We start from the raw sequence: 24,654 nt of genomic DNA on the forward strand, positions 1-24,654 counted from the left end.
CGCAGTAAATTAACACATTATACATTTTGCAGAAAAATTTTAAAAGAAGAGATTCTTTTTAGTACTGGTTATCTTTGGATTTAGGGACAAAAACCTGCTTTGGTGATAACGTAAAAAAGGCAAAAATGGTTAAAAAAAAAAAAAAGAAAAGCAATCATTCACTGGTTTTCCTTCTGTTGGGAATACTGTGCTTTGGAAACAATCCAACCAGGTAAGTACATTTTGGAGAACATAACTATAGCAGCAGAAGACAAAATAAGGCACCAAAATACAAATATGCACAAGCCAAACCAAAGCACAAATATAGTTTGGTAAAAAAGAAACCACATAGGAGCTCTCAAAGTATAATAGAACATAATCACAACGGACCCAGAGGTAAAAAGATGCCTCCACAACAGCAGTAGCCTTCAAAGAACTACGTGAATACATGTTTGACCGCCGAGGGCTGACACCTAATATGGAGTCATTTTTCCATCAAAATATAAAAAAGTAAAGAAAAGGTGGCATAGTGGGACGATCCCCTGCCCTAGCTTATAGGTTGCTGGTTCTGATCATTGTGTGAAACGTGGTGGTCCTGATGAAAACAGCAGACCTCAGTGAAAAATGCTACAGACGATTAAGGGAGCATCCTTAATTTCTACACCCAGCTGACATTTATTTTCATCCTTACTGAAAGGGTGAAATGAAGTGGCATGCTAGCAAACAGTTCAGAGAATTGCAAGGCACTGTACCCTAGATCCTGAAACTCCAATGAGTGATGAAACGTGATTATTTTGCACAAATCCCCAGACGAAGAGGATGGAGTGTTCTCATGCTGGGAGAGGGGAACCTTCAGCAGCACGTCCAGACCTTAAAACTGAAACCCTTAAAGGGACTGATCACAGGAATCACCACTTCTTCTACAAATAGGTGGAAGTGTGGTATCACAAGCATTGCTTCTCCATTTTTTAAGCAGCCCTATAAGCTTCTCCATTTTACTTAGTAGCCCTGAAACCAGGGAGAATTACCAGAAAAGCATAGCACATGGATGGCATACAGAACACATCAGATCATGACAGTGTTCTGCCATTCTGCGTGCAAGCCCATTACACTGGTACCCAGAGAAGGATTGGCCACTTGGAATGCCCTCAAATTTAGGGTGTTTAAAATACAAAAACAGGAAAACATTATATTTTTTCAACTTTTAAAAATAAAAAAGGGCGTAGTGAGGTAAAGACGTGGACATCCAGCTGTGGCGCGATACTGGAATCTCTGGTAAATATGACCAGAAGGAGTTACCAGGTGAACAAGCCAAGAAGCAAGAAACCAAGACTCTGGAGACGCAAAAAGGATTGAAGAGGCGATGAACCTGATCACATATGATTACAAGGCAAGAGGCTGAGGCTTCAAATTTCTATAAACATGTTTTGGAATGCCCCTGCAATGAAATTATTTTAGGTAATCAACTTAAACACTTGTAAGGAAATGCCTCCTTGGCATGGTTACCCCCTGACTTTTTGCCTTTGCTGATGCTATGTTTTGAATTGAAAGTGTGCTGAGGCCTGCTAACCAGGCCCCAGCACCAGTGTTCTTTCCCTAACCTGTACTTTTGATTCCACAATTGGCACACCCTGGCATCCAGGTAAGTCCCTTGTAACTGGTACCCCTGGTACCAAGGGCCCTGATGCCAGGGAAGGTCTCTAAGGGCTGCAGCATATCTTATGCCACCCTGGGGACCCCTCAGTCAGCACAGACACACTGCTTGCCAGCTTGTGTGTGCTGGTGAAAACAAAACGAGTAAGTCGACATGGCACTCCCCTCAGGGTGCCATGCCAACCTCACACTGCCTATGCAGTATAGATAAGTCACCCCTCTAGTAGGCCTTACAGCCCTAAGGCAGGGTGCACTATACCATAGGTGAAGGCACCAGTGCATGAGTACTGTGCCCCTACAGTGTCTAAGCCAAACCTTAGACATTGTAAGTGCAGGGTAGCCATAAGAGTATATGGTCTGGGAGTCTGTCAAACACGGACTCCACAGCACCATAATGGCTACACTGAAAACTGGGAAGTTTGGTATCAAACTTCTCAGCACAATAAATGCACACTGATGCCAGTGTACATTTTATTGTGAAATACACCCCAGAGGGCACCTTAGAGGTGCCCCCTGAAACCTTAACCGACTATCTGTGTAGGCTGACTGGTTCCAGCAGCCTGCCACAACCGAGACATGTTGCTGGCCCCATGGGGAGAGTGCCTTTGTCACTCTGAGGCCAGTAACAAAGCCTGCACTGGGTGGAGATGCTAACACCTCCCCCAGGCAGGAGCTGTAACACCTGGCGGTGAGCCTCAAAGGCTCACCCCTTTGTTCCAGCACCGCAGGACACTCCAGCTAGTGGAGTTGCCCGCCCCCTCCGGCCACGGCCCCCACTTTTGGCGGCAAGGCCGGAAGAAATAATGAGAATAACAAGGAGGAGTCACTGGCCAGTCAGGACAGCCCCTAAGGTGTCCTGAGCTGACGTGACTCTAACTTTTAGAAATCCTCCAACTTGCAGATGGAGGATTCCCCCAATAGGGATAGGATTGTGACCCCCTCCCCTTGGGATGAGGCACAAAGAGGGTGTACCCACCCTCAGGGCTAGTAGCCATTGGCTGCTAACCCCCCAGACCTAAACACGCCCTTAAATTTAGTATTTAAGGGCTTCCCTGAACCTAAGAATTTAGATTCCTGAAACTACAAGAAGAAGAGGACTGCTGAGCTGAAAGACCCCTGCAGAAGAAGAAAAGAAGACACCAACTGCTTTGGCCCCAGACTTACCGGCCTGTCTCCTGCCTTCCAAAGAAACCTGCTCCAGTGACACTTTCCAAAGGACCAGCGACCTCTGAATCCTCAGAGGACTGCCCTGCTTCAAGAAAGACAAGAAACTCCCGAGGACAGCGGCCCTGCTCCAAAAAGACTGCAACTTTGTTTCAAAGGAGCAGATTTAAAGACCCCTGCAACTCCCCGCAAGAAGCGTGAGACTTGCAACACTGCACCCGGCGACCCCGACTCGACTGGTGGAGAACCAACACCTCAGGGAGGACCCTCCGGCGACTCCAAGACTGTGAGTAACCAAAGTTGTCCCCCCTGAGCCCCCACAGCGACGCCTGCAGAGGGAATCCCCAGGCTCCCCCTGACCGCGACTGCCTGACTCTGAAATCCCGACGGCTGGAAAAGACCCTGCACCCGCAGCCCCCAGCACCTGAAGGAACGGAACTTCAGTGCAGGAGTGACCCCCAGGAGGCCCTCTCCCTTGTCCAGGTGGTGGCTACCCTGAGGAGCCCCCCCCTTGCCTGCCTGCACCGCTGAAGAGACCCCTTGATCTCCCATTGAAACCTACAGAGAACCCGATGCTTGTTTGCACACTGCACCCGGCCGCCCCCGCGCTGCTGAGGGTGTACTTTCTGTGTGGACTTGTGTCTCCCCCGGTGCCCTACAAAACCCCCCTGGTCTGCCCTCCGAAGACGCGGGTACTTACCTGCTGGCAGACTGGAACCGGGGTACCACCTTCTCTCCATTGAAGCCTATGTGTTTCGGGCACCTCTTTGACCTCTGCACCTGACCGGCCCTGAGCTGCTGGTGTGGTGACTTTGGGGTTGCTCTGAACCCCCAGCGGTGGGCTACCTTGGACCCAAAACTGAAACTTGTAAGTGACTTACTTACCTGCTAAAACTAACAATAACTTACCTCCCCCAGGAACTGTGAAAATTGCACTGTGTCCACTTTTAAAACAGCTATTTGTGTTTTATGTGAAAAGTATATATGCTACTGGTATTATTCAAAGTTCCTAAAGTACTTACCTGCAATACCTTTCAAATGAGATAGTACATGTAGAATTTGAACCTGTGGTTCTTAAAATAAACTAAGAAAATATATTTTTCTATAACAAAACCTATTGGCTGGAATTGTCTCTGAGTGTGTGTTCCTCATTTATTGCCTGTGTGTATGTACAACAAATGCTTAACACTACTCCTTTGATAAGCCTACTGCTCGACCACACTACCACAAAATAGAGCATTAGTATTATCTCTTTTTGCCACTATCTTACCTCTAAGGGGAACCCTTGGACTCTATGCATACTATTCCTTACTTTGAAATAGTGCATACAGAGCCAACTTCCTACATTGGTGGATCAGCGGTGGGGTACAAGACTTTGCATTTGCTGGACTACTCAGCCAATACCTGATCACACGACAAATTCCCAAAATTGTCATTAGAAATTGATTTTTGCAATTTGAGCTATTTTTCTAAATTCTTAAAAGACCTGCTAGGGCCTTGTTTTAGATCCTGTTTAGCATTTCTTTTAGAGTTTAAAAGTTTGTGAAAGTTTGAATTAGAACCTAGAACTAGTTTTAGATTCTTTAAAAGTATTCCAACTTTTAGAAGCATAATGTCTAGTACAGATGTGAATGTGGTGGAACTCGACACCACACCTTACCTCCATCTTAAGATGAGGGAGCTAAGGTCACTCTGTAAAATAAAGAAAATAACAATGGGCCCCAGACCTTCCAAACTACAGCTCCAGGAGCTGTTGGCAGAGTTTGAAAAGGCCAACCCCTCTCAGGATGGCAACACAGAGGATGATGATAGTGACTTGGAGGGAGATTCCCCCCTACCAGTCCTATTTAGGGAGAACAGGGCCTCTCAAGCCCTGACTCCAAACATAATAGTCAGAGATGCTGCTTCCCTCACAGGAGGGACCAACATCTCTGAAATCACTGAGGATAACTCCAGTGAAGAGGACATCCAGTTAGCCAGGATGGCCAAAAGATTGGCTTTGGAAAGACAGATCCTAGCCATAGAAAGGGAAAGACAAGAGATGGGCCTAGGACCCATCAATGGTGGCAGCAACTTAAATAGGGTCAGAGATTCTCCTGACATGTTGAAAATCCCTAAAGGGATTGTAACTAAATATGAAGATGGTGATGACATCACCAAATGGTTCACAGCTTTTGAGAGGGCTTGTGTAACCAGAAAAGTGAACAAATCTCACTGGGGTGCTCTCCTTTGGGAAATGTTCACAGGAAAGTGTAGGGATAGACTCCTCACACTCTCTGGAAAAGATGCAGAATCTTATGACCTCATGGAGGGTACCCTGATTGAGGGCTTTGGATTCTCCACTGAGGAGTATAGGATTAGATTCAGGGGGGCTCAAAAATCCTCGAGCCAGACCTGGGTTGACTTTGTAGACTACTCAGTAAAAACACTAGATGGTTGGATTCAAGGCAGTGGTGTAAGTAATTATGATGGGCTGTACAATTTATTTGTGAAAGAACACCTATTAAGTAATTGTTTCAATGATAAACTGCATTAGCATCTGGTAGACCTAGGACCAATTTCTCCCCAAGAATTGGGAAAGAAGGCGGACCATTGGGTCAAGACTAGGGTGTCCAAAACTTCCACAGGGGGTGACCAAAAGAAAGGGGTCACAAAACCTCCCCAGGGGAAGGGTGGTGAGACAGCCAAAAACAAAAATAGTAAAGAGTCTTCTACAGGCCCCCAAAAACCTGCACAGGAGGGTGGGCCCAGAGCCTCTTCACAAAACAATTTTGGGTACAAGGGTAAAAACTTTGATCCCAAAAAGGCCTGGTGTCGTAGCTGTAATCAGCCTGGACACCAAACTGGAGACCAGGCCTGTCCCCAGAAAAATACCACTTCTAACTCCACTCCAGCTAAAACTGGAATGGCCAGTCTCCAAGTGGGATCAACAGTGTGCCCAGAGCAAATCAGGTGTCACACTGAAGCTACATTAGTCTCTGAGGGTGGGGTGGATTTAGCCACACTGGCTGCCTGGCCCCCTAACATGCAAAAATACAGCAGCAGCTCTTAATTAATGGGACAAGTGTAGAGGGCCTGAGGGATACAGGTGCCAGTGTCACTATGGTGACAGAGAAACTGGTTTCCCCTGGCCAATACCTGACTGGACAAACTTATCCAGTCACCAATGCTGACAATCAAACTAAAGTACATCCCATGGCTATGGTAACTTTAGAGTGGGGAGGGGTCAATGGCCTGAAACAGATGGTGGTCTACTCAAATATCCCAGTAGACTGTTTGCTTGGAAATGACCAGGAGTCCTCAGCATGGGCTGAGGTAGAACTGAAAACCCATGCAGCCATGCTGGGTATCCCTGAACTGGTGTGTGTCAAGACAAGGGCACAGTGCAAGGCACAGGGTGAAAAAGTAGAGCTGGAGTCTGGAAGAAAGGCCCAGCCTACCAAGAGAAAAGGAAAGTCAGCTGGGAAACCAGCTGCAACACAACACCAAAAAGAGAACCTCTCTTCTCAGGAAGAAGTTCTGCCCTCTGAGGGAACTGAGCCTATGGAGCTGGAACCTTATCAGGTTGAGCTCTTGGGCCCAGGGGGACCCTCAAGGGAAGAGTTGTGTAAGGGGCAAGAAACCTGTCCCTCTCTTGAAGGCCTTAGGCAGCAAGCTGCTGAAGAGTCCAATGGCAAGAAAAATGGAACACATAGGGTCTATTGGGAGGATGGACTCCTGTACACTGAGGCAAGAGATCCCAAACCTGGTGCCACTAGAAGAGTGGTAGTGCCTCAGGAGTTCAGAGAGTTTATTCTGACCTTAGCCCATGATATTCCCCTTGCTGGGCATTTGGGACAAACCAAGACGTGGGAGAGGTTAGTCAACCACTTCTACTGGCCCAACATGTCCCAGAAGGTTAAGGAGTTTTGCATCTCCTGTACCACCTGTCAAGCCAGTGGTAAGACAGGTGGACATCCAAAGGCCCCCCTCATTCCACTTCCAGTGGTGGGGGTCCCCTTTGAAAGAGTGGGTGTGGACATAGTGGGTCCACTTGAACCTCCCACAGCCTCAGGAAATATGTACATCCTAGTAGTAGTGGATCATGCTACTAGGTATCCTGAAGCTATTCCCCTTAGGTCGACTACTGCCCCTGCAGTAGCCAAGGCCCTCATTGGTATCTTTACCAGAGTGGGCTTCCCTAAGGAGGTGGTGTCTGACAGAGGTACCAACTTCATGTCAGCATACCTGAAACACATGTGGAATGAGTGTGGAGTGACTTATAAATTCACTACACCCTATCATCCACAAACTAATGGCCTTGTTGAGAGATTCAACAAGACATTAAAGGGCATGATCATGGGGCTCCCAGAAAAACTCAAAAGGAGATGGGATGTCCTCTTGCCATGTCTGCTCTTCGCTTACAGAGAGGTGCCTCAGAAGGGAGTAGGGTTCTCACCCTTTGAACTTCTGTTTGGCCACCCTGTAAGGGGACCACTAGCTCTTGTGAAAGAAGGCTGGGAGAGACCTCTTCATGAGCCTAAACAAGACATAGTGGACTATGTACATGGCCTTCGCTCAAGGATGGCAGAGTACATGGAAAAGGCAAGTAAAAACCTTGAGGCCAGCCAACAGCTCCAGAAGTTTTGGTATGACCAAAAGGCTGCACTGGTTGAATTTCAACCAGGGCAGAAAGTCTGGGTTTTGGAGCCTGTGGCTCCCAGGGCACTTCAGGACAAATGGAGTGGCCCTTACCCAGTGCTAGAGAGGAAGAGTCAGGTCACCTACCTGGTAGACCTGGGCACAAGCAGGAGCCCCAAGAGGGTGATCCATGTGAACCGCCTTAAGCTCTTCCATGACAGTGCTGATGTAAATCTGTTAATGGTAACAGATGAGGATCAGGAAGCTGAGAGTGAGCCTCTCCCTGATCTTCTGTCATCAAACCCTAATGATGGCTCAGTAGATGGAGTGATCTATTCAGACACCCTCTCTGGCCAACAGCAAGCTGACTGTAGGACAGTCCTGCAGCAGTTTGCTGAGCTCTTTTCCCTAACCCCTGGTCAGACACACCTGTGTACCCATGATGTGGACACGGGAGACAGCATGCCTGTCAAAAACAAAATATTCAGACAGTCTGATCAAGTTAAGGAAAGCATCAAGGTGGAAGTCCACTAGATGCTGGAATTGGGAGTAATTGAGCACTCTGACAGCCCCTGGGCTAGCCCAGTGGTCTTAGTCCCCAAACCTCACACCAAAGATGGAAAGAGATAGATGAGGTTTTGTGTGGACTACAGAGGACTTAATTATGTCACCAAGACAGATGCCCATCCCATTCCCAGAGCTGATGAGCTGATAGACAAATTAGGTGCTGCCAAATTCTTAAGTACCTTTGACTTAACAGCAGGGTACTGGCAAATCAAAATGGCACCTGGAGCAAAACAAAAGACAGCATTCTCCACACCTGGTGGGCATTATCAGTTCACTGTTATGCCCTTTGGTTTAAAGAATGCCCCTGCCACCTTCCAAAGGTTGGTGAATCAAGTCCTTGCTGGCTTGGAGTCCTTTAGTGCAGCTTATCTTGACGATATTGCTGTCTTTAGCTCCAACTGGCAGGATCACCTGGTCCACCTGAAGAAGGTTTTTAAGGCTCTGCAATCTGCAGGCCTCTCTATCAACGCATCCAAATGCCAGATAGGGCAGGGAACTGTGGTTTACTTGGGACACCTTGTAGGTGGAGGCCAAGTTCAGCCACTCCAGCCTAAGATCCAGACTATTCTGGACTGGGCAGCTCCAAAAACCCAGACTCAAGTCAGGGCATTCCTTGGCTTGACTGGGTACTATAGGAGGTTTGTGAAGGGATATGGATCCATTGTGACAGCCCTCACAGAACTCACCTCCAAGAAAATGCCCAAGAAAGTAAACTGGACTGTAGAATGCCAACAGGCCTTTGACACCCTGAAACAAGCAATATGCACAGCACCAGTTCTAAAAGCTCCAGATTACTCCAAGCAGTTCATTGTGCAGACAGATGCCTCTGAACATGGGATAGGGGCAGTTTTGTCCCAAACAAATGATGATGGCCTTGACCAGCCTGTTGCTTTCATTAGCAGGAGGTTACTCCCCAGGGAGCAGCGTTGGAGTGCCATTGAGAGGGAGGCCTTTGCTGTGGTTTGGTCCCTGAAGAAGCTGAGACCATACCTCTTTGGTACTCACTTCCTAGTTCAGACTGACCACAGACCTCTCAGATGGCTGATGCAAATGAAAGGTGAAAATCCAAAACTGTTGAGGTGGTCCATCTCCCTACAGGGAATGGACTTTATATTGGAACACAGACCTGGGACTGCCCATGCCAATGCAGATGGCCTTTCCAGGTTCTTCCACTTAGAAAATGAAGACTCTCTTGGGAAAGGTTAGTCTCATCCTCTTTCGTTTGGGGGGGGGGGGGTTGTGTAAGGAAATGCCTCCTTGGCATGGTTACCCCGTGACTTTTTGCCTTTGCTGATGCTATGTTTTGAATTGAAAGTGTGCTGAGACCTGCTAACCAGGCCCCAGCACCAGTGTTCTTTCCCTAACCTGTACTTTTGATTCCACAATTGGCACACCCTGGCATCCAGGTAAGTCCTTTGTAACTGGTACCCCTGGTACCAAGGGCCCTGATGCCAGGGAAGGTCTCTAAGGGCTGCAGCATATCTTATGCCACCCTGGGGACCCCTCAGTCAGCACAGACACACTGCTTGCCAGCTTGTGTGTGCTGGTGAAAACAAAACGAGTAAGTCGACATGGCACTCCCCTCCGGGTGCCATGCCAACCTCACACTGCCTATGCAGTATAGATAAGTCACCCCTCTAGTAGGCCTTACAGCCCTAAGGCAGGGTGCACTATACCATAGGTGAAGGCACCAGTGCATGAGTACTGTGCCCCTACAGTGTCTAAGCCAAACCTTAGACATTGTAAGTGCAGGGTAGCCATAAGAGTATATGGTCTGGGAGTCTGTCAAACACGGACTCCACAGCACCATAATGGCTACACTGAAAACTGGGAAGTTTGGTATCAAACTTCTCAGCACAATAAATGCATACTGATGCCAGTGTACATTTTATTGTGAAATACACCCCAGAGGGCACCTTAGAAGTGCCCCCTGAAACCTTAACCGACTATCTGTGTAGGCTGACTGGTTCCAGCAGCCTGCCACAACCGAGACATGTTGCTGGCCCCATGGGGAGAGTGCCTTTGTCACTCTGAGGCCAGTAACAAAGCCTGCACTGGGTGGAGATGCTAACACCTCCCCCAGGCAGGAGCTGTAACACCTGGCGGTGAGCCTCAAAGGCTCACCCCTTTGTTCCAGCACCGCAGGACACTCCAGCTAGTGGAGTTGCCCGCCCCCTCCGGCCACGGCCCCCACTTTTGGCGGCAAGGCCGGAGGAAATAATGAGAATAACAAGGAGGAGTCACTGGCCAGTCAGGACAGCCCCTAAGGTGTCCTGAGCTGAAGTGACTCTAACTTTTAGAAATCCTCCATCTTGCAGATGGAGGATTCCCCCAACAGGGATAGGATTGTGGCCCTCTCCCCTTGGGAGGAGGCACAAAGAGGGTGTACCCACCCTCAGGGCTAGTAGCCATTGGCTACTAACCCCCCAGACCTAAACACGCCCTTAAATTTAGTATTTAAGGGCTTCCCTGAACCTAAGAATTTAGATTCCTGAAACTACAAGAAGAAGAGGACTGTTGAGCTGAAAGACCCCTGCAGAAGAAGAAAAGAAGACACCAACTGCTTTGGCCCCAGACTTACCGGCCTGTCTCCTGCCTTCCAAAGAAACCTGCTCCAGCGACGCTTTCCAAAGGACCAGCGACCTCTGAATCCTCAGAGGACTGCCCTGCTTCAAGAAAGACAAGAAACTCCCGAGGACAGCGGCCCTGCTCCAAAAAGACTGCAACTTTGTTTCAAAGGAGCAGATTTAAAGACCCCTGCAACTCCCCGCAAGAAGCGTGTGACTTGCAACACTGCACCCGGCGACCCCGACTCGACTGGTGGAGAACCAACACCTCAGGGAGGACCCTCCGGCGACTCCAAGACCGTGAATAACCAAAGTAGTCCCCCCTGAGCCCCCACAGCGACGCCTGCAGAGGGAATCCCCAGGCTCCCCCTGACCGCGACTGCCTGACTCTGAAATCCCGACGGCTGGAAAAGACCCTGCACCCGCAGCCCCCAGCACCTGAAGGAACGGAACTTCAGTGCAGGAGTGACCCCCAGGAGGCCCTCTCCCTTGCCCAGGTGGTGGCTACCCCGAGGAGCCCCCCCCTTGCCTGCCTGCACCGCTGAAGAGACCCCTTGGTCTCCCATTGAAACCTACAGAGAACCCGACAGAGAACCCGACGCTTGTTTGCACACTGCACCCGGCCGCCCCCGCGCTGCTGAGGGTGTACTTTCTGTGTGGACTTGTGTCCCCCCCCGGTGCCCTACAAAACCCCCCTGGTCTGCCCTTCGAAGACGCAGGTACTTACCTGCTGGCAGACTGGAACCGGGGTACCCCCTTCTCTCCATTGAAGCCTATGTGTTTTGGGCACCTCTTTGACCTCTGCACTTGACCGGCCCTGAGCTGCTGGTGTGGTGACTTTGGGGTTGCTCTGAACCCCCAACGGTGGGCTACCTTGGACCCAAAACTGAAACTTGTAAGTGACTTACTTACCTGCTAAAACTAACAATAACTTACCTCCCCCAGGAACTGTGAAAATTGCACTGTGTCCACTTTTAAAACAGCTATTTGTGTTTTATGTGAAAAGTGTATATGCTACTGTAATTATTCAAAGTTCCTAAAGTACTTACCTGCAATACCTTTCAAATGAGATATTACATGTAGAATTTGAACCTGTGGTTCTTAAAATAAACTAAGAAAAGATATTTTTCTATAACAAAACCTATTGGCCTGGATTTGTCCCTGAGTGTGTGTTCCTCATTTATTGCCTGTGTGTATGTACAACAAATGCTTAACACTACTCCTTTGATAAGCCTACTGCTCGACCACACTACCACAAAATAGAGCATTAGTATTATCTCTTTTTGCCACTATCTTACCTCTAAGGGGAACCCTTGGACTCTGTGCATACTATTCCTTACTTTGAAATAGTGCATACAGAGCCAACTTCCTACAACACTCTTTTCAATCAACACAATTTCTTAATACATTGGTTGAAAGGCTGAAATACAAAAACAACTGTAATTCTAGTGTGTCAAGTATTGATCAGATTAATCCTGATCTTAAACTGATCCTACCTCCACCCAACCCACAACAGTTGTACAACACAGATAGATTAAGAAGGAGGATGGAAGAGAGGAGGAGAGGGAAATGAAAACCTTATACTTGGAGCTAGTAGATTAGAGTGTGTTCCTGTCCATTCTAGATGATGTATTCACTTTACTTTTTCAGATTAAGGATGCTTGTCCTTTGAGAAACCCAACCACTATACAAGAGCTCTCACAATATAAATTAAAGCTCCCAGTTTTCCCATTTTTTATGATTTTTACAAGTGAATGAATACAGAAAACAATGTTTTCCCTAACTACAATTGTTTTTTTAAACTGGAAAAATACAGAAAAGCATGGTTCTTTGAGTAACTGTCCACGCTCTCGTCAATTCCAGGCCAACAGCTGAGCAGATCGTCAGCATTGGGAATTAAAAAACGCAGGATGATATTTCTGTAGATAATGACATATGTCAACAAACATTTGTAGTACAGTACCAATATTTACATTTTCTTTTATTGTTATATTATATTTGGTTGCTTAATGTGCTAAAGTGAGACAGGCATAAAAGCATGACTGTGGAAGCATACAATTTTGCAACTTCATTTATACACTGATACTGATAAAATGGCTAAATAAGAAATTTGGATTAATGCAGATGAAAATGTTTAACAAAATTAAATACCATAAGACTGGGAGCCCTAATATTAATGCATAGCCATGGTAACCACTGTATAGTGATCCTCAGGGTATGTTTGTGTTATACTATCTGCTGGCCATGGCCATGTTTGATGTTAAATATGTTGACCTAGACTCCGTCAGTCATTGCTGTGTAAAGGAATATGTCGGAAAAGTACTTCTTCCCTGTGGAACGCAGAGTTATAGCAGCTAGTTCTACTGGAAAAAAGATTCAGAATATTTATTGTTCGTCAGTTAATACATAAAGTGATGTATTCTGGTGAAACAGTGAAATCTGGTACAGAGCAATTTGATAATAATAGCAAATAAAAAAAAACCTATCTAGTACTGTTGATGGAATGACACTTCCGATTGTGATATTAAAGTGATCGCCCACCATAGCTGCCCTCTTTCTAAAATGGTTTATGTCATTACACCAGATTCTGCACATTATCAATGTTTTACCTTTGCATGATCGAGATCAGAAATATCCGACATTCCCTTTTTATCTTTTGTCACTCCTTCAAATTGGAATTGGTCTCTAGCATAGTTCTATGCTAGTACCTGGCAGGAGCACCTTTCAGTTTAAACCCAGTTTTATTCTGCAGTTAGTGAGGTTGTTACCACAATGGTGCAACCGAAATATGCCTTGCAAACAATTGCAAAGGGGCAACACAAAGGTAAAGTCGTACCGTCTACAAACATTATAGCCTAAAAACACCCTGCAATGGTGCAACAAGAGGGTAAAGTCATGCCTTCTACAAATATCACCGCCTGGGATGGCAATGGTGCAACAACAGGGTAAAGAACAAGTTCCTTTCCTTCGGTAGTCTTTCTTGGCGGATACAAGTTAGGTATCAGCACAGAACAACTGTGCATGGATTCAATGGATGAACCAATTAGGTTTGTAAGCTCCAGGTTAAGGCCCCACTGAAGCTTGGCAAAGGGAGAAGGGGAAAACAAATGTATCAGCCCCTTCAGAAATGCATCATGATGGGAAACCTTAACAACAACAGTTGATTTAGCAAACAAAGAAAATCTGAATGAGCAAACACATAACCCTTACTAGTGAAAAAGTAACTTTTGCCAGACCAGGGAAAGCATGAAGTACAACACATGAGACGAATGTACCCTGAGGGGAGGATCCACTTCCTTCACAGCTTACAAAGAAAAGAAATGGGAACCAAGTTCAATGCTAAACTGTTTTGGTAGAGGGACCATAAGTTGACAAGATGATGTTTATCACTTTTGCAGACTGATGAAAGGAGCTCATACTGCCCTGCTCAAACTCCAGATATTGTGGTTGAGATTCTGAATGTTCTAATGCAGAACCAGCCTCTCCCCCTGCTGCAGGAGGTCAGTACTGAATGGAGATAAAAGAGGAGTGCAGAATGACGAGCAAAGCACATTAGAGTTTCACCCCCCACACAACCAGTCAGTCGTGAGCAAGATTATCAGTGTAAAGTCCTGATGTAGCTTCCACAGAACCCCGGAAATGGAGGGATGGGGGGAGAAAACACATGGTGAAGACAGTGGTCCCACCACAGCCTGAAAGCATCTCCTATGGCTGCCAGCAGTAGAAACTTTAGGGGGCAGAACGGCAGAGATTGTGCATCCTCATGAGTGACAGTGAGGTCCACCGGAGGGCTGTCCCAGAGGGTGATGGTGGAATTAGTCACCTCCAGTTCATGACGCTGCTTGTGACTGGCAAGATGACATTTACAGAGATCATCAACCCACCATTCAGGGACTCAGCCAGTTAATTCTCAACCACCCACACTTTGTGATCCTCACCCCAAGACCACAAAATCAGCCCCTCCAGGCACAGGGGATGTGAGATCAAGCACCCTGTTTGCTGGCGCACCACATTGTGGTTGTGTTGCCCACCAGGACTGACATACCACTGAACTGATGAAAGGCAGGAATGCCTTGAGGGACAGGTGAATAGCCCAAAGCTCAAGCAGACTGGTGTGTTATTTCTGCTGCGAGGAGACCACAAGTCTCTTATCTCAAGTGCATCAACATGGCCACCCTTTCCAATGAAGGAAGTATGATTCAACACAGTGACCACCACCCGTGGTCTACATGAAAGCCTAATGCATCCAAACAGTAAGCACTTCCCCAGTAAAGAAAAGTAAATCAGCAAATAAAATGTCTCAGCTAAGTAAATACATTAAAGAACACGCACACTATTTTCATTAGAAAGTACACATCATGTCACATCTAATTAATGTCCAACACTAAAATGTAAGGGCAATACACGTGAGACAATGTAAGGCATCCACCAAATGTCATGAACATGGTAGACAACCTATCCTTGCAATGCAAAACATAAAAACCACATGAAAGTCAACGATTTAAGAAGGCTAAGCCAAGGCCAGAAAAATGTTCTTCGTATTTTCTCTAATTGGGCTTTTTGGAAGAATAGATGCCACAAGATGACACGAGGTCTCCTAGCAGGTAAAGATGTCAATACAGCAGACGAAGAACACAGCTTGGAGTAAGCTTATTATATGTAACAGGTGCTGCTAATTAACAAATGTAAAATGGTACCTACGAAATCACATTTAAATTTTAGGTCTCATGAAACAAAATGAATTACTCCAACAGAACAAATACAGACTTTCATCCCACAGTCCAATAAACCCCCAGCCATTAATGAGAATTGACCATCACCTCCTTTCTAAGTGCCAATGTCAAAAGTGTTGACCTATCATGGTACAATCAGAGAGATTTGTTTTTAAACCAATGCCCAGTGCATGGCACGGGACAGCCCTGTGACTGATTCATGGCATCAGCTTGGTGGGAACTGATATTTAAGGGAAAAACAAACACAAAAAGGTCAAGCAAAATATGAACGGAGACGCCTGCCCAAGGCCACTTCTGCGTTATAACTAATTGAACAACCGAATCTTGAACGAATCATGTGCTGAAAACATTGCACGCCACTTGCTTCTATAATATGATATGATTACAATAGCGATGCTAATGCATGCACACTCACGCAGTCTTTCCCAGCCTGGCTTTAAAACTGCAGACGCACATTCCAAGAGACTAGGGTCATATCCCAGTACAAATGTTAGCGCCTGGCATGGCATGGCATGGCGGGGGCAGATTATTCTGCTTAAGACTCCAACTGGCCTGTTCGCGCCTCGAGGTGCCCTTTAAAAGGTCATTCACACTTCCATGAAAGATTAATGCAAAAGGACATTTACAGCTTGTACTCAAAGGAATGTACCATGACTTCGTAGAAATGCATTTCCCTCCTCCCCCAACCACCTCACAGTTCAGAACCTCAGTGACATTCCAACAGCAAGATTGCTGTTGTATAAACAGGAGGCGTTGAACTTTTTATCAAGGAGTTGCCGAAAGAAGTGAATATAAAATCAGATTAAAACCCACTGCAGCAGAGTTTAATATATTGCAACTAACATCGAAGCGGAACAAAAGTTTATTAGGAATTTTTTCATAAAAAATTGCAAAATAAATATAATCATTGAAGGGGACTCCAAGTCCCAGGACGCTTTGCTTTTCGTGTCAGGAGGCGCCTACACAGGTGAAGGGGGAGGAGGCACTAACAACCCCCAGCACTTATTATGCACTGCTCACTCCCACAGCGTGGGATCATCAATGAAGGGGGCTCCAAGTCCCAGGATGCTTTGCTTTCCATGCCAGGAGTGGTGGCGGATGGTGGATTTTAAATGAGGTGGGGCACAAATGGTAGACCTGCGAGCAAGCACAACAAGCGTGCCCAAACTGAAAAGGGGGAACAATGCGTGGATATTACCCACACAACAATATTTTTGGGAAAAAACCTGATTACAATGTTAGATTTCACTGCATACTGTCAATCACAGAAATGAATGCATTTCAGTGCAACGCAGTGAGCAATAGCATAGTGCGCAGCATTTTCACCTAGACATAACCCCACACAAATACAAGCATGCGCTGCCTAAGAATTAAGGCCTCCGTAAAAATTGTGTATTTATGTACGATACTTTCTGTTAGCAGTTGCTCTTTACAGGACCATTGCCTGTTTCAGCCTTTTAGTTCCTCAAAAGAGGCCTAGGCCAGAAGCAGACAAGCAAGTCTCCCTCATACTAAGCAAACATCTAGAAATAGAGGTGCCTAACTGCTGGCAATATCCATGCAGGCTTGATGTACCTTATTATTCATCCTCATCGTTTTCCACTGAAATCTTCAATGCATGGTAAGTTTGGCAATAGAAGTGCCATGCTTTTCCATGTCTGCAGACGACACTTGGCATTGCCTGCTGTTGTAACCTAGAGGATGGACCTAGTGGCCACAGCTGCCACCCATGCAAATCTATTCTATCCTTGCTCCACTGCCCATCCTCACTCCTATGTAATCCTTATCTATTTTCTTTGTGCTCCCATTGTCCGTCAGCTCTCTCACACCATTTATAATTAGGGTTGAGCGTACAACCGCTCTAGCCTGCTGCAATCTCTGTGTGGGATCTTAACCCCACCCACTGAATACCCATCAGTTTCTTTGGTTCGTGGGCTTGCTTTTAAAAATCAATTGCTTTAATTTGTGAAAGGCATGCATATGTCATGTCTTTTCCAGTGTTTAGACCTCCTTGAGCGCACTGACCAACTACTGAAAACATACGAGGCTCCATGTTTAATACATGGCTTCTGGACTACTTTTTTAAAAATTTCCTATGCAGCGCAATCGCGCTGGCCAGTGTTCGAGCGCTCTGAATGACACTGACCCCGTTACATGGATAATTGCAAGTTTGCTGATACGTTCAACGGCAAGCGAACTTCTGTTTCCTCTTGTGTATTTTTTCATGCTCATGGCATGGCACTTTAAATCAGCTCGCTTATGTAAAACTGTATTACTTTTCATTTTTAATTTATGTGGCAATAAAGTCTGGTTAGGACTTGACAACGCTAATAGCTCTAACGAGCAAATGCGAGACCCATTGCATTGCAAATACTTGTTTGTTTGGTCCCTTATCTTCATTCTATTCACTCCTCGTTCCTACTGTCTACTGTCCATGCCGTGCTCCCTCTCCCCTCCACTACAGCTCTTTTCTTCTATACTTGCAGTCCTTATCAGCTCAGTCCCATTTCATCCCATCTCTCTCTCCTTCACATCTCATCCGTCTGCCTGCTCTCATCCCTCCGTTCATCCCTGCTCCTTTTTAGTCTTCTTTTCTATTGTTGGCATTACTTTCAACTTGTCCCCCCCAGCCCTGCTTTGTTTCATTTATTACCCTTGAGCACTGCTCTCTCCCTTTTCTCAGGCCAACAAATTATGTTGTTGAAAAAGACTCTGAGGTGGGCGCACCTCTGTAATTTTATCTGATTGCATTAATTACAAACAAAAAGCAGAGGCCCACAGACACCTTAAGGGTGATTTTCGGACTTGGTTCCATATACCCATCACAGGTACGTGGTTTGTCATATGACAATGACACAGGGTGACACTGTTGATGATAAAGACATGGGGTTTAATGACAATGCTCAATATGTCAGTGAAAAAACACATTGTTTTTTTAATGTATTTCGAAGAGCTTAAATTAAGCTGCAATATTGAACAGGGCATAAATCCGAAACTAAATCAGCGCTAGGCACTGCACCTAAATGTGCATTGCGTGACAAGGAAAATTAATGTATTTTGAGCCACATTCTGAGTTTCAGAGGCAGTTTCTGAGGAGATTGCACTGATCCGTGGGGAAGCCATCATGCAGTGAATGGTCCAAACTACACACATACTCATATTTTGGTTCAGCAAATAATTTTCCATATGAAATTAGATCTGTATATAACGTGTGCAAGTAAAAATGTGCTACATATCGTTCTGCTTTTTCCAATGTAACCATAGGAATAGCTGATCTCAGTAGTGACTACTCCAATGGTGGTATGATTGGAACAGTCCCAAATGCACACTCCTGTTACGACTCACACAAAGTCTACACAATGTGTTTTAAAGATTTTCTCAATGCACCGCACAAACATCGCCTCACAAGTGGCCGTACCAGACACCCTTACTACCTGAACACACAAAGCTAATGGTTCATCACCAGTCTCCCTGCTGCAAAACACTCTGTGGCACACAACCACTAAAGGATCAGTGTTAAGAAGTCCTTGTCCTCCTAACTATGCACATCAACTCAGCAAACATTTCTTTAGCAAAAAACCTCCACACAAACTTACGTCTAACAGCATTAATGCACATTTTGCTTGCATCACTTTTGTTATGAGACAGTAACTTAACACCTATTTACCACTCCCATTGGTGAGACGGAAAGCACACCGCATCCAATGTGTCAGTGCCAATCATGCAAAAACCTTTAACTAAATTTGACCTACTGGTGATCACTCAAAGGTTTACTGAAAAAAGGACGGGAATGTCAAAAACCTTTCCACACTGGGAAGCTACCAGATTCCACTTCAACAGCGACTCCGTTGTGTCAAGTACTGCAACTCCTAATAGGTCTGGTCCAAGATACCCTGGAAAAATAAAAGCTGTGTCTTTCCCCAAATTGTAGAAACTTTGTGCCCCTTCCTTGTCCTGCAACTCGAATCAAACCTAAACTTTGGAGGCCCCTGCAGTTCATCCGGGCCCCATCTCCTTCAGCACCCCTCTCCCTTTGCTCCCTCCTAGCAGGATATTCTACCCAGTGCAGCCCTGGAGCAGCTCCACACCGGTCTCCATCAGCTTCCCACAGATCGGATTGCTACCAGGCACCTCGGAGGAAAGCTACAGACGCAGCTGAAGAGCAGATAGTGACAAAGGACACTCACTAACTTACGAGAACCTCCGATCCAGTCTGTCAAGTTTATTGTTTCCCACAGCTGGTTCCTTCTTCTCGTGGGCCCCTGCAACGAACTAGATGAGGCGTCCACTGAAGTGAGGCTCTCAGGCCGAGCTTTATAATGTTTTTGAAAGTGAAACTGAACGGATTACTAAAAAACGCGTTACTGCAAAGGAATCAGAAGCGAGGAAGGCAACTCCTTGCATCCCTCCTCCAGTCCGGCCACCTCTTGTGAAGATTAACAAATTGTTAGCACCTGCTACCCCATTGTCATCTTTGGCCTCCCCAGCCCTCAGCCATTGAAATGAATGGAGTTGTGTTAACTCCTCCCAGGGCCACTGTACATGCGCCCAACAAACAACCATATTAGAGGCATTGTAAGTACCCACGCCCGCTAATATGATGTCACCACTGCAGTGTGTGCCTGCACGTCGGAGAACACCTCACCCAGCAGGCACATACTCAGCAGGACATTTCCAAAACACCCCCCCCTTTCCCGCTAAGAAAAACACAGATTTAGCCCACTTCATCACCAAGCAATAAGTAGTCATTTCTTTGTAGCTGCTCTGCGTTTTTTCTTCTCTTCTTGCCTCTCCCATGAGGGTGGCAGGGCAACGTCCCTCACGCTAATTAACACCAGCTGCCCTTGGCCAGGAGGCGGACATAGAGGTGAAGGGGGAGGAGGCACAAACACCACCCAGCGCTTAGAGTGCACTGTTCACTCCTGCAGGGTGTGATGTTCACTGAAGGAGACTCCAAGTCCCAGGATGCTTCATTTTTTGCACAAGGAGGCGCCTGCACAGATGAAGGGGGAGGATACACCAACACCACCCAGCGCTTACAGCACACTGCTCACTCCCGCAGCACAGGATGTGCGCAGGCTGTGCCCGCTCAAAGCCCGGGCCAAGGGCAGGCCCATCCTGGACCCATTAGTGCCAGGAAGAGACAGGGCAGTGCCCCCCCACCCGGCACCAACTAAAGCCACTACTTTGACTTGTAGGAGTATATTACTCACTAAGGCGGAATGACAGACAGAGCCGGCTGGCTACCTTTAGTCTGTGAACTGTATGTGGGCTGGACACAGTGTGCACTAGTTCTTTGAGTGTGCACCCTTGAACTTACTAGTTTTAAGCCTGCTGACTTCCTGGGTGGGAAGGCTTGTTTCGCGCAGGCTGTTGGCCTGCCTGAGTGAGATCCCTCCCACTCTTTGCTGATTTATTGGACAAGTTATTGCTATTGGGCAAAGAATAATTGCTTAAAAGGTCATTGGATTGCCATCTGCCCCTTTTTTTGTTTTTAAATGATAATGATTTGGGGTTTCCCTTTTTCATTTGACAAACTTTACTTAGCGTTATTTGGTAAAGGAAAGTCTTTTTCTGGTTATATTGCATAAGGCCTATTAAGCCCTTAGGACCACCTGTGAATGTTGAATGCTAACATACTGTAAAACTCAACTGTACTAGTGAACACGCAAACCTGTACAGCACATACTGTTGGCCTTTAGAATACTGAAGCTACCTAAATTACCAGAGATAGCAACTGCTGCATGAAAATTATAGAGAGGCAAGATTTTGGGGACACTCAGTTGGAAAACCGAATGGAAATACTACACACCGTTTCTATCAATTATATTTGTCTTTAAAAATCAGCATAGGGTAGCAGTCCCGGAATGTGTGTCCAGGAAGGCAGGAAGGTGGGTATTAAGGGGGGAATTAAATCATATTTTAGCAATCCAGAAAATGCTTGCGCAGTAGGATGTGCCAACGCTGACCTACATACTAAAACAACTTCTCCCTCTGGGGGCATTCACCAAGGTTCTCACCAAAGCCCTCCAAAAAAGCAGGTAATAAATTTGCCTATTGCAACCCGGCCTGCAGTAGGCATTGAATGCATTAATTGTTTTGAAGTACTGGGGTCCCCAGAAGAACTTAAACAATATGATAATAAAGTTAAAGTAACCCCAATGAGTGCTTCAGTAAGAGCAAGTGACATTACAACTGCACAGCTAAATCAATCAAGGAGTGAACATTCTAGTTTACTTGACTGTCTGGGAAGGCTCTCTAAGGTTCTTAATGATAAAATGGATAAATTAACGGTCTTGATAACAAGTATAAATACTATGCTACAAGGAAACAAAGAGAAGGATCCCTATGAACTCCTCAATCAAGCCAATCACTTGAGATGCAACTTAGCAGATGGTTCTGTAACAAATCTGGGAACTAGGAATCTCACTGTGAATGAATTTGCGATCCCTAGAGTGACAAGGGCACCTGCTAAAATGATCCTGGCTCCGAGACATAACTAACTACTCGTTATGGCCTGTATGTGAACCAGTCCACTAGCAAAGGGGCGCAGGAACACCTGGCTACAAGATCATGCGAAGGCTGCCCCACATACATATAGAAAGAATAACAGAGTGGCCCCTTATGGGTCCCCAACTAGGTGCAATAAAATATATTTATGACCAACGTTCCAAAAATTCTGCAAGGTACAAGGGAACCACAAGATTCATTACTCAACAAAGCCATTCTTTGGCTTAGAAAGGTTAGAGGTTGCAGATCTGTTATTAGAAGTGACAACCATTCTCAGATTGTCTATATTGGACTAATTTGGAAAGTATGAGATTGTTGAAGGTATTCTAGCCCTAGAACATCGATTCAGGCCTACCATAGGGTCACAAATAAGACATAAGGTAAATGCACCATATATATTAACAACTCTAAATAGTGCCAATATCTTGAACCCCGTGATTCTCCAGCAGACTGCTCTTTCCCAAGTTGCCTGCTCAGTGAACTTGTCTCAAATTGACTGAGGGAAAAGCAGAGTAGGAGTGGTGCTCCCTCGATGCTGAAATGCCATGCTAGAGCCCATAGACAACCCTTATAATAAAAAGGATTAAAACACAAACTTTTTGGAGTACCCCAAACTGCTTAACTGCAGTAAATGTCCAGAGCTCTGTCCCGATATCCCATGGCGTGGGGTGGAGGGGAGTTGCACCTAGAAGATAGCTTAAAACTACTGTTGTGGTAAGTAGGAGAATTAGAGCTAAGCTATTAGATCCAGAATGGGGTGACTTTACAGGTCAAAGTGATACCATTCTATTGCAAGAGACGTGGGCGACTGAGCCAGTATTTAGATCAGGCACATTACATTTACAACTAATGCTACACTGTCACCTGCAAGGAGAGCATCTGGTGGACTGCTGATCTGGCTGAGGCTGGACTCGTTTCCTACAGCAAAGAAGATTTTGTCAAACCATAGGGACCTGCTAGGCTTGGACACTGTAAGAGGCACCACTTCTAGGATTGGGCGCATTTCCATTGTTAATATTTACTTATGTACTGCCCCGGGTAAACACACAGTCGGTAGATCAACTTTCAGATTTGATGGGTCAATTCCACCATAGTTGCTTCAAAATCATTGCAGGGAGCTGTAGTATGTGCGTGTAGTCAGCTATGTGGGGTTGGACCAGATAGCACAACCACATGAGTATACAGTATCATCTCCTGCTGTCCCTGATGTAGTAAACTAGATTTTTAGGGTTGCTGTACAGCTTCACAACTTAGTAGTGGCACATGGCCTGAAGGCTGTTAATTGCTCTACCTGCTCAGACTCTCCCCCTTTGTCTAACTTTTTGAAGAGGGCTGAGTACCCTTAACATTGATTATACCTTCCTGGACTGTGTGTTATAGCTGTTTTTAATTGAAATAGAGGTAATCCCTAGATTGGGTAGCGACCATCAAGCAAGAGGGCTACACTCCAAGCTAGAAATTTTTTTGGACTAAGATATATCAATTAACTTTATAACAAGTATGATCGAAATAAGTAATAATAGAAGGAATGTTAAATGAGCAACATTTGCAGACAACACTATCGTTCAGAGCCAAATCTTAAAACCTGTTTGTAGATAAAACAGCTCCTTTAGAGATGACTGACACAGCTTGTTTTAAGTTTGTAAATTTATATTTTGAACTGATGTAATCACTAGACTTTTTTTTTCCATAAAAGAGGGACAGAGAGGACATTGTCCAAGAAATCCTCCAGGCTGGTGTTTAAGGGAATGTCGGCACACTAAAACCATGTTGCTAGATGCTGTGAAAAAGGGTTATTGCACTGAGATTGGAAATACCAGGAGGGACAATAAGGTAATTCTGGGTAAGGTCAAAATGGGCTGGAAGGCAGAGCAATGGGAAGTACTTACAGATCCCCTCCAGAATAGGGACATGGAGGCTTCCTGGAAATTATTATTGTCTGGCTCATGCACTGTAGATAACCACCTCAAATCTGTGGTTCAACCTGAAGCATGGGTAGGAGACCTTTACAGGGAGTGGCCCAAAGATAATGCCTCACCAAAGGAGGACACTGTAGCAATCTACACCAAGAAGGCGGAAGGAAACAATGAAAAAAGGGTTAGCTGGTTTTGACATAGCAAAGCGGCCCAGGCGCTAAAGTTGATGAAGGAGAAAGCTACAAACCTTGATGACATTCCATGCGATTAATATCTATCTCACCCCGAAATTTGGGTTTCCTACCTAAATGCCCTGAGTAATGCCATAATGAGGGGGAGGCTATTCCATCATCCTGGCATGGAGCTGCTATCGTCCAAATTTATAAGAAGGGGGAAAGGGGTGTTACAGACAAATATAGACCAATAAGACTAACTGATAACAGCCAGAAAATGTTCTGCAGGCAGATATTGATGAGACTCCATACATGGATTTCACACCATCATATCCTTGTAGATACTCAGGCGGGCTTCAGAAGCAAGGTCAGCATCCTCGATCAAGTGTTCAGTTTCAAGAAAATATGTAGGAATTAAGTAGTCTTGAGGTGGGAACACTTATATACTGCTTTTATAGATCTGAGGGCTGCATTTGACCTGGTCCTAAGGGAAAATCTGTGGAGGGTCTTGGAATCTTATGGTGTACCCGATTATCTCCTTTGGATTTTGAAAATACTACATGCTGAAACATTTGCCCAAGTGAGATTGAATATGTGAGGAGATCCTACATCAAGGATACCCATAAATTGTGGAGTCGGGCAAGGATGTGTGCTTGCCACAACACTCTTTATTTTATATTAATGGTGCAGATGAGTGGTTGGCACAGTGCAAATATGATGCCCTTACATCTGCAGGTTTTAGCATTTCCCTTATGTTTACTGATGACAAGTT

General features: G+C 45.7%; 1 protein-coding gene across 1 annotated transcript in view; it reads right to left on the bottom strand.

Moving 5' to 3' along the window:
* The window catches only part of CGNL1 (cingulin like 1), a 485,508-nt gene that overhangs the window by 59,734 nt on the left and 401,120 nt on the right, over positions 1–24,654 (bottom strand). The window lies entirely within an intron of this gene.

Source organism: Pleurodeles waltl, chromosome 3_1, assembly GCF_031143425.1.
Source record: "Pleurodeles waltl isolate 20211129_DDA chromosome 3_1, aPleWal1.hap1.20221129, whole genome shotgun sequence".
Lineage (NCBI taxonomy): Eukaryota > Metazoa > Chordata > Amphibia > Caudata > Salamandridae > Pleurodeles > Pleurodeles waltl.